Genomic DNA, 11,039 nt, shown 5'->3' on the forward strand with positions numbered 1-11,039 from the left:
TCGGTGGGGGCCAAAATTCCATGTGGTAGTGGGACCCGTGACAGACCAGAGTCCGGTATACAGGATTAGGCCTGAGGGCAGGGAAGGCACTGAGAGGACACTACATCGCAATAACCTGTGTCTCTGCAACATCCCTCAGTTAGAAGACAGCCAGGACCAAGAGGGGTTAGTGTCAGAGGAAGGCACAGGGCAGGTAACAGTAGTGCAAAGAGAAGCTAAGTCTCCAACCAGAGGGTTTCCATTGTTGTGGACTTTTGCACCCCGAGCAGCTTCTCCACCTGAGGTTACTTGCAGGGAACCACAAGAGGGACGGAATGGGCCACAACCAGGGCCCAGTACCCACCATGAGCCTGAGGAGAGGACCGCTGAAGAAGAAAGTAGGATAGTAGAACTCAAGGCGACAGAGCATGAGGGTATGCTGCGCAGATCAACTAGATCCACAAAGTGTTCAGCCTGCGTGGTACAGAGAGTAGCCTGTGGTCGGGACCACCATGCTTCGGGTGGTGGGGAGTGAAACAGGATGTGGGTTATTGAGGCAGTAGCAGGCTCGGATTGATTAGGTTATGTTGATTTTCTCTCACTCAAGGATGGCGACTACAGTTGCTCTAATGAATACAGTCCAGCAGGAACAGTCAGTAACAACAGTCACACCCAAGTCGTTCAGGAAGCAATTAGGTATTGATACTTGGAGGTGTGAGGGGTCGCTGAGCCAGTTTTATCCAGACCAAGGGAGGAGGAGGGAAAGCTGGAGAGTGAGCAGGTGGTAAGGGCCTATAACACCTAGCTCGGCACTCACACACCCCTCAAACAACACAAGCTTAGCACACACTGCATCGGCTATGAACCTGAACGTTTCAATTATTCCAATCTGTGCATCAACACGTAGCCCACATGAAACATATAAATATTCTCTTGTCTCTCTCTTGTTTGTATGGGTGACCTAGTGGTGAAAAGCTGTCTGTTATGCAAAATCCACTAGATGGCACTGCCTCTTAGATCTCGGTGTCTCAGTTCCTGCCAGTTAATTTCAGTTTTCTGCGCATGGGCACTAGGGACCAGGAAGCAGTGAGTTACAGTGAAAAAAACTAAATTGGTGCAGAGTGTTGTAATGGTAAATACTGTGTTAATTTCCTATTTACACCCTAATTGAGGTATCAAATCAAACGTATTAACGAGTATAAAGGGGTATTTTATAGGACTAAGACAAGATTAGTAAAATAGATATTAGATTTAAACCGAGTGGACTGAGGCCGTAGCCAGTTTCTAGACATCTTTTCGGGCTTGGAATATCTGTTTACTCATTTGTAAGTAATGTGTTTCGCATGTTACTTGTATTTTATGTTCCTTTATTCTTTACAGAGACTTATGTTTAGTTGTGAAATGGGTATAGAATAGTTTGTTAAGTGTATGCAATTGTAAGTATTATACTAATTATCTTTGTAATGTAGTTCTCAGTGAGGGTAGAGCTGAGAGGTGACTTGTGGAGCCTGTGAGCAACTTATTTCTGCATGTTATGCGTGTTGAGTTGTTTAAATTTAAACTGTATTGTAATTTATTTTTTTGTTCAGTGTAGATGCGATTTTGTAACAGTTTGATGGAATGTTGAAACCTTAAAACTAACAAAACAGATTAGACACCATACTAACCTGTGAATAAAGAACCCCAAAAATATATTTGTGTCCTGTGCTGGTTATTCTTTGCCGGACTACACAATTTTGGTATCAGGAGTAGGGTTTCTGATAGTCTGTTAGTTCTGACTCTCAAAGTAAAGGCAGTGAAGTGCTTAAAATACGGTAGTGGTGAAGACAGGTGTCAAAGGAATCTGATAACTGATGGAGTTAGACAGGTCACTAGACAGGTCTGTGATATATTCAGTTACCTCAGACATGCTTTCAGAGAAGCGCAGTGTTTCCCAAGTATTACAAGCCTTTTATGGCTGTAAGCAAAGGGAGGGGGAAGATCTTTGCGATTACTCTCCTCTCTCTCTCATGTTCAACGCTGTGTTAAAGGTATCACCTGATACAGTGTCGGATGAGAAGCGAGCTATCCGAGATCACTTCATAGAGGGGGTTAGGGATTTGTCTATGCGGAGGGAGCTTCCCAAGTATATCAGAGATAAACCGGAGTCTACTCTCATCGACGTACGGGACAAAGTGTCAGGAGTCTGGTAGATAGTTCTCTGAGAATCCTGTGTGTAGCCAAGAACTCTGCAGGAAGCAGAGGCAAACAATCCAAAATCGTAATCCAAAGACGAGATCAAAAAGGGAAAAAGTCAAGTCCAAAAACCAAGAAAGTCAACAAGGAAAGAACGCACACTAGAAAACACCAGGAGGCTTCTCATTAGTGAGCAGGGTAGGGTGTGTGAGGGAGCATTAAATACTGAAGGGAGAGGAACGTGGTTGGATAATTGGTTAAGGAGTTAGAATCTGTGGAATCCGGTGCCAGAGAGAATGTGATGGGTTAAGTTAGGAATGAGAGCGTGAAACAGTGGGCTTGGGAATGTAGAGGGGTTTGCGAGGGACATGAAGTTGTTATGTGGACTTTGGAAGACAAGTCCTGTAGTTCCAAAACATTTAAAAGCCGTAACACAAACGAGTTGACACAATGCTCTGTTATTGATGCTCACAGAGGAAAGGCGTTCACTTTGGAAGATGTCCTTAAAGTAGTAGTAGAGTAGGGTAGAGTTGGGGAGTTGGCTAATGCTGTAAGAGACCTCACTATGCAGAGGGAGAGAAGCAGTAATGAAACTGCGAGCAAACATAAAGTTAAACCCAAGTTTAGTGATGATGGCAAGCCTATCTGCTTTAAGTGTAAAGAGGAGGGGCAAATAGCAAAAAACTGTACTCAGAAGCGCCTACCATCATCAAACATCCCTGTAGTGCAGGAAAACGAGAGCCTCCAGTTGTAATGAGCCAGGCAATTTGGGGGAAAACCATAGGCACAAGCAAACCTGACTGTGATTGTGCCAAGTTACTGTAACATGCTGTGGGCAGATGTTCTACTGTAGACCTGGTGACTGGTGGAGTCACTCTGTCATGTCTGTCAGGCAGCATCTTTATATATATTTGAGCACAAAGCCTACGTCAAGCCACTAGACTGCATAGTTTGCAAAAAACATACAAAAACATGAAAATGATATTATCCCACTTCCTGGGCATCTCTCTTATCTCTTCGTACTTCACATCAAAGACACCAACCACGCACTCCAACTTTTTAATGATTTCCAATTTCAGGGCACCGAATGCTACATTTTTACCATGGACATCACATCTCTGTACACCGTCATTCCCCATAATGATGGCTTTACAGCCCTCAAGCACACACTGGACAAACGCACAGTGCTTGATCCACCCACCCACACCCTGGTACACCTTGCAGAATTGGTCCTCACACTGAACACATTCTCTTTCAATAATCTTTTTTACAAACAGGTGAGTGGAGTTGCCATGGGCACCAGAATGGGACCCAGCTATGCCAATATTTTTGTCGGCTGGGAGAAGAACGCTTCTTCGCTTCCTACTCTGGCTATGTCCCTGATCTGTACAAGCGATATATCGATGACTGCATTGGTGCCGCTACATGTTCCAACAATCAGCTTGAGTGCTTCCTGCACCATTTCACCAACTGCCACCCGTCCCTCAAATATACGGTTAACATATCTTCCACTACTCTTCCGGTTCTAGACATCAACTTCTCCATCAACTACCCCCGACTCTCCACTTCGGTTTATTACAAACCCACAGATTCACACAGCTGTCTCCTGTATAGCTAATTTCACCCCAAACAAACTAAAAACTCTCTCCCTTTTTCACAGTTCCTTCGGCTACGACGACTATGCAGCGACAACATCGACTTCGAGAACCAAGCCCTTAAAATGTACTCCTTTTTCATCAACAGAGGATACCCCAGCAGTATTATTGACAGGGTCCTTGCCTGAGCCAAAAACACCCCCCGGACCATCAACCCAATCAGGAACTCCCGCCGTAACAACTGCATTCCTTTGGTGCTTTCCTACCACCCAAACACACTTCCTATCCCCAGGACTATTAACGACAACTTTTCCATCCTACAGGATGATCCCTCCTTTGGGGCCCTTTTTTCTGACGGCCCCATCATCTCATATTGCCGATCACCTAATTTGTGCAACCTCCTTGTTCACAGCTCCCTTGATCACCCTCGGCAAACATCCACACCAGGCACTTTGCCTTGCAACACAGCTCGCTGTATCACCCGCAAGTACACACCAAACACCACACTCATTCTAGGCCCCTCAGGACAATTCCGGATCACCCAGATGGCATCTTGTACCTCCAGCAACCTTATTTACTGTATCTCTTGCAGTAAATGCCCAGCCATTTACATTGGAGAAACAGGAAGGAGACTTGGAGACCGCTTCAGAGAACATGTCAGGGCTGTGAAGATAAAAGATCTCTCCAAGCCCATTGTTTCTCATTTCACCTCTGACGACCATGACCAGTCTAATCTCTACGTCTGTGTTCTCAAAGATGGTTTTCTGAACTCATACATCAGAAAGGCTACAAAAACCAAAATTATCCTGCAGCTAGGATCACACCTTTCCCCTTCCCTTAACCATAGACTGCTTTTCTTTTAAATGTTCTCCAATCATTGGAAGTTTCATTTCACACCTCTCTACACCCATTCTGACTTCACACCTCCTGATACATCTCTCTTTCTGTCCCCTGCTCCCGCCTCTCGCTCCTCCTCTTTCCCAGCCTTTGTTCTCTCACTACATTACCTTTACTTACTGCCTTATCTTTCTCACACCTGAAGAAAACTCCACGGCCAAAACATTGTGTTTTCTTTCTTCTTTTTTTTCAGAACGGAATAAACCTATTACTTGTTCTTTTGCAGCCTATGCATGCTGACGCAGCTATCCACCTGAACTACAAAACCTACCTTGTCTTTGTTGAAGCAGTGACATCAGGTGGGAGAGCGTGATGGGCTGTTGTACAGGGTGATCAGAGATCCTCATGTCAATGAGTGTTTCCACATCCTCCTGTCTGATTGTATGAAAGATCAAATATTGGAAAGTGTACATGGCCAGATGGGCCATCAAGGAATCGAATGCACTCAGAATCTATTGAGGCAGAGATGCTTTTGGGTGGGCATGTATAATGATGTGGAGCAGTGGGTCAAGAAGTGTCAAAGGTGCATCCTGACCAAAATGCCACAGCCAAAAATCCAGGCACCCATCAAACCAGCTGCTAGGCCTTAGGAGGTTGTCGCTGTCGACTACACGGTCCTCGAGCCTGCCTCTGATGGGCGGAAGAATGTGTTGGTAGTTACTGACGTGTTTATCAAGTTTACACAGGCTTTCCGGACTCGTGATCAGAATGCAGACACTAAGGCGAAAGTCCTCCTAAAAGAATGGCTTATGAAATTTGGATGTCCTGAAAGGTTGCATAGGACCAGGGAAAAACCTTTGAGAGTCAGGTAGTTGCAGAGCTGTGTTAACTTTACGGTGTGAAGAAAACACGCACCAGTCCTTTCCATCCTCAAGGAAACCCAAACTGTGAATGGTTCAACAGGATTCTACATGACCTTTTACGCACATTGCTTCCTGAGAAGAGGCGCCGTTGGCTGGAACATCTGCCAGAGTTAGTCCATGCCTACAATGTGACACCTCACACTAGTATGGGATATTCGCCTTATTGCCTTCTTTACGGAGTGCATCCTCACTTACCTGTTGATGCGTTGCTGGGCCAGGAGGAGGTGCTGGATAAAAGACATGATTGGCTGGCGGTCCACCAGGAACAGTTGAATACAGCACAAGCCGGGGCCAAGCAGTATGCAGAACAAAAATCTGCGGAAAGAGTTCCACTGCAAGAAGACAAAGTGTTCAGTCCCCCAGTCAGTGTAGGTCAGCTGGTTTATCTGAGACAAAGACCGTTGGGCAGAAATAAGATACAGGATGCTTGGGGACGTACTGTGTATAGGGTGGTGGAGAAAAATAGAATTATATGTCATTTCTTTTGTTTTTTATTATTTTCCAAACTAACAAAACAGATCAGACACCATACTTACCTTAAAATAAAGAACCCCAAAAATATATTTGTTTCCTGTGCTGGTTATTCTTTGCCAGGATACATATCGTTTATGAGCATTTGAAAGGCATGGTGAATCGGAGATTCTCAAAACTTACTTAGTATGATTGGAAAGGAATACATGATCGGATCAAGAAAATGCTGTGGTGTTACTTTTTGTCAATGGAGAAATAAAGTTTTTCATGTTGCAACAGTTAAACTGATGCAGATGGTTACAAAGATAGTGGACCACGGTAATACTTTGACCTTACAGCCTGTCTAAGGTCATTCATTATTAAAACTATTTGTAATATCTTCTATAAAGGCTTTGCTGCATAAAATACTTCTGCATAATTAAAATATTTATGATGGAGATGGAAGGTTGTGTAATTTAGTCAAACTGAGCAATCTTGCCTTTATGAAATATACTGACTTTTTAATGTGTAATGATTAACATGCTGTAATACACAGTTTAAAATTATTAAAAGTCTAAAGAGTATACAACAAAAAATCTTAATTGGAAAAAGATTGTTCCTCAGCACTGATCAGGATTTGAAACCAGCGTTTTCTGGTGACAGCTCAAATGCTATACATGAGACATTAAGCTTTATTAGCTACACCTTTTACAAGGTCTTTCAAAGTGCTTCCAGATACTTTTATCATAATCTAATTTGCATAATGTGGTAAGATGCGCCACGCCCACAGCGTTTTTCCACAGCATACCTTGTTCATTTTGAATGGAGAAATGGAGAAAACAGTACATTATTTTATTATCTTGAATACAAACATTTACGAATACAAACATTTATGTTAAACATCCAGTGTTTGTGTTTAGATGAGTTCATACACAGTCTTTGGCCTGTGTCTTTATGTTCATCCTCAGCACCTGCAGTAGGTCTCAGCTGCACCAGTACAGTCACTGTGCAGTCCTACTGAGGAAGGTTTTTGTACTGGTGTGTAGTACTATGGAATTATAAAGGGAAGTGAAAAATCTGACGGTAATAATCTGCTGCATCTTCAGACAGGATTAAATCTCAGAGTGAAGTTAGTTCCCAATCCACTGCCATTGAAACACCCTGCGATCCCAGATTGACGAGTATTGTATCATAGATCAGGAGTTTATTAGCTTTCTGTTGGTATCAGAGGAGGCAATTGTCACTGTAGACTGCAGGACTGGTCTTACAAGTGATGGTAACTGTCTGAGCAAATATCACAGGTGTCTGAGTCACACTAAATTGTCCAATAGTCTCTGAAAACTAAAACAAATATACAGAATTAAATAAAGAGAACATGTTACAATATTTCCCTATGATTAACTGGTATCCCATCCAGAGTGTACCCTGCCTTGCACACATTGTTTGGAGGGATAGGCTCAAAATTGGTTAAAATATATAGATAATGGATGGATCCATGTTAAAATTACCACAATTTGTGCTATTTCTCATTTTGTTTCTTGAATTGTACAAAACGCTTCCTTCCTATTCCTATGAGATTTAAAAAAAAAAATCTATGCCGGTAAAAAGTAAATAGTCATTCCCTAAACACATTCTTACCCCGAGGACAGATGAGGAGTGTCCAGATGAAGATGGTGATGAAAGTCATTTTTTCTGGGGGTTCTGTTGCCGCGAAGCAGCAGTTCTTACTCATGAAGTGTTAAACTCACAGGGCTTTAAACACTCCCAGATCACTGAAGCATGTGCTGCCATGTCTTTTAATTCAAATTGTCTTTCCTGATAAAGAAATATCATAAAGAAACATAAAGTGTTGTGACAGAGCAAGATGATCAGTTTAGCAGTAACACTCCCATGACAACAGGACTAGACAGAGAGCAGATTTAAAACGTGTAGCTGATAAGAAACAACCAGCTAAACCCTTATTCCACTCAATACAGCTGGAATGGAATTGAGTGTGAAGGGTCTGGTTGTGCTGTTGGTGCTGTGTGCTCAGAAACAACAGGGTTGAATCCACTTTGAATCAATGTCAAACAGCAAAAGCGATAAAGGACATCTTTGCCTTGTGACTTCTTGTAATTGTCATAAGTAAAAATTGTGGCTTCCAGACAGGCAGTTAACATTTGAAACCACTTCACAAGTAAGTCCTCAAAGCCAAAACGTTTATTTTAACAACAAAAAAAAACATTTCATGAAATGCATCTATTTAGCATTTAGCATCTAATAATATGACAGCAAGTCCAGGTGTTCTTGTTACAATCAGCATATAAAATATTCAACAGGTATTATTTGGGAATAAAAGAAAACCGTCCAGGACACAGATCCTCCCTGATCGGGTTGTACAAGGGATGATATGTGTGTTTGCTAATCTGGTGGGTGTTATTCAAATCAAGAGTTCAACAAATCTAATGAGTAATAGGATAATCTGTCTCATCCCGGCCTTCTAACTAAAGTAGGAGACAGATATTTATGGAACATGCCATTCTTATTTTAATCATTAATCTATTAATAGATTATATAATCTATTTAATCCTCTTCTCTCACATCATTGAAAATTACCAAAACAACCCCAGACATCTTTTCTCCACCATCAACAGACTATTCAAGCCAAACTGCCCCACCACACTGCCTGCCTCATCGCAATTTTGCAACACATTCTTAGATTTCTTTGGTTCTAAGATTGACATCTGGCATCACATTCTCTCCACTACGAATATCATTTCCATACCCCCTCCCTCCTCATCCAACTTCTCTGGTTCCCTCTTCTCCAGCTTCTCTCTTCATGACTCAGCATCCCTCAATAAACTAGTTATACGCATGAAACCCATCACATCTATTTTAGATCCCATTCCCACCACTTGATTTCATCCCTGTTTCTCTTCTCTCTGTCCCCTTGTCCTCAAAACTATAAATGAATCCATGAGCACTGGCATTGTACCAATGGTCTTCAAAACTGCTACCATTACCCCCATGCCAAAAACGCCTAATATGGCTCTCGACAATCTTAACAATTTTTGCCCCATCTCCAAACTACCCTTTCTTGCAAAAATTCTAGAAAGTGCTGTCACACTTCAGCTCATGACAAACAACCATTTTGAACCCCTCCAATCTGGCTTCCGTCAACTTCACAGCACGGAAACTTCCCTGGTCAAAGTCACTAACGATCTCCTAATAGCTTCTGATTCTGGTTCTCTTTCTATACTCATCTTTCTTGATCTCAGTGCTGCTTTTGACACTGTTGTCCATTACATCCTACTTTCTTGTCTTGAGACTGTGTTTGGAGTTTCTGACACTGCTCTCAGATGGTTCAAATCTTACCTCACTGATAGCTGCCACTTTGTTTCTCTTAATGAGTACAGGTCTGAAATTAGTCTTGTTAAGTCTAGTGTTCCCCAGGGCTCAATACTGGGCCCCTTGCTTTTCAGAATTTACATGTTTCCACTTGGTCAGCTTTTAAGATCACATGGCCTCAGCTCACCTATGCTGACGATACTCAAATAAACATCCATACCAAACCTGACATTGATGTGGCTGTCTCTATTCTATGTAATTGCATCTCTGACATAAAAATTTGGATGACTCAAACCTCCTTCATCTTAACTGCGACAAGACTGAAGTCATGCTTATTGGCACCCCCCATCAACTTCATAAAGCCAGTCCTTTAAACCTACCTGTAGATGGTTTTGTACTTGAACTTCAATCTAAATTGAAAAACCCTGGGGTTATATTCGATTCTGGCTTAACATTTGACCCTCATGTGCAGCATACTGTCAAAACATATTTTTTTTCATCTCAGAAATATTGCTAGACTACGTCCTATGCTATCACTAACTGTGGCTGAAAAGCTGATCAACATATTTGTGTTATCTCAAATTGACTAATGTAATGCTCTACTCGCTGGGGTATCTAAATCTACATTAAACAAAGTGCAGTATGTCCAAAAATCAGCAGCCAGAATCCTGACCAGGTCTAGTGCAAATGTAAATCACATTACTCCTATCCTGGTCAAATTCCTTGTAGACTTTAAAATCCTCATGTTCACTTATTAGGCTCTACATGGCTTGGCACCTCAGTACCTGTCTGAACTATTATCACCATACTGCCCACCTCGCAACCTTCGCTCATCTAATTCTGCTCTCCTTACTATCCCCCAATTCTGTCTACATTGTATGGGTGACAGGGCCTTCTCCTGTTATGCCCCCAAGCTCTGGAACTCTCTGCCCAAGGATATCAGAGAGTCACCTTCTCTAAACTCCTTTAAATCCAGACTCAAAACCTTCTTCTTTAGAAGAGCCTTTTAGTTTACTGGTTCCATTCTTCACCCCTCTGCTTTTCTTAGGACCACCATCCGCACTCTCCTCTATATACTGAAATTGTGTTTTATCTTGTGTATTCTTGAGAAGCCACCTTTAAAGGCGCTATATAAAATAAAGTTTATTATTATTATCATACATAATAACAAAGGATTTATGGTTTTATAATAAAATTCAGAAAATTCATTCCATTTGGGCCAGGGGCTTTACCGTTCGGGTATGTTTTATTGCATCATTATTTTTTCCACTGCAAAACTAGAATTTAGAATTTAGAATGTATGTAGCCGCATCATAGGATATATCAAGTTTAGTTTAGAAAGCAGCTTTATCTTATTTTGGTCTTTGTAGGTGTTATATAAGATATGCTTATGTAGCAGCAGTCTTTTTTTTCTACGTGATCAGAATTTAGACTTCTGGGACACCTTGTTAGCGTAACTTGTGTGTTGTTTAGTGTGTTATTGCCACTGTTCATAAATAATTGTTTAACCTGGTCTTCCTGAATTATTAATCTTTTCATCAAAGCACAACAAAGAACAAAGAACTCAGGTGCCTCTAATCATACCAAGAGCTTCGGTATATTCTTGGCGCAATCAAGTCTGGGGATATGAATATTTATTTTAATTATTGATTAATGCACTAAGCCTATTTCTGATATTACTCAATTTTCATAATCCCCAATTTGTAACAATATTGTAAACATAATGTACATTTGCACTGCTGTACCTAAACCC

At 41.7% G+C, this 11,039-nt stretch overlaps 1 pseudogene; it reads left to right on the top strand.

Annotated features, from left to right (window-relative positions):
* Positions 1–3,257: 3,257 nt before the first annotated feature.
* Positions 3,258–4,612, top strand: LOC148643328 (uncharacterized; annotated as a pseudogene).
* The last annotated feature ends 6,427 nt before the right edge of the window (positions 4,613–11,039 follow it).

The sequence above is a fragment of the Lepisosteus platostomus genome, chromosome 22, assembly GCF_059453375.1.
Source record: "Lepisosteus platostomus isolate fLepPlt1 chromosome 22, fLepPlt1.hap1, whole genome shotgun sequence".
In the NCBI taxonomy this organism is placed as follows: domain Eukaryota; kingdom Metazoa; phylum Chordata; class Actinopteri; order Semionotiformes; family Lepisosteidae; genus Lepisosteus; species Lepisosteus platostomus.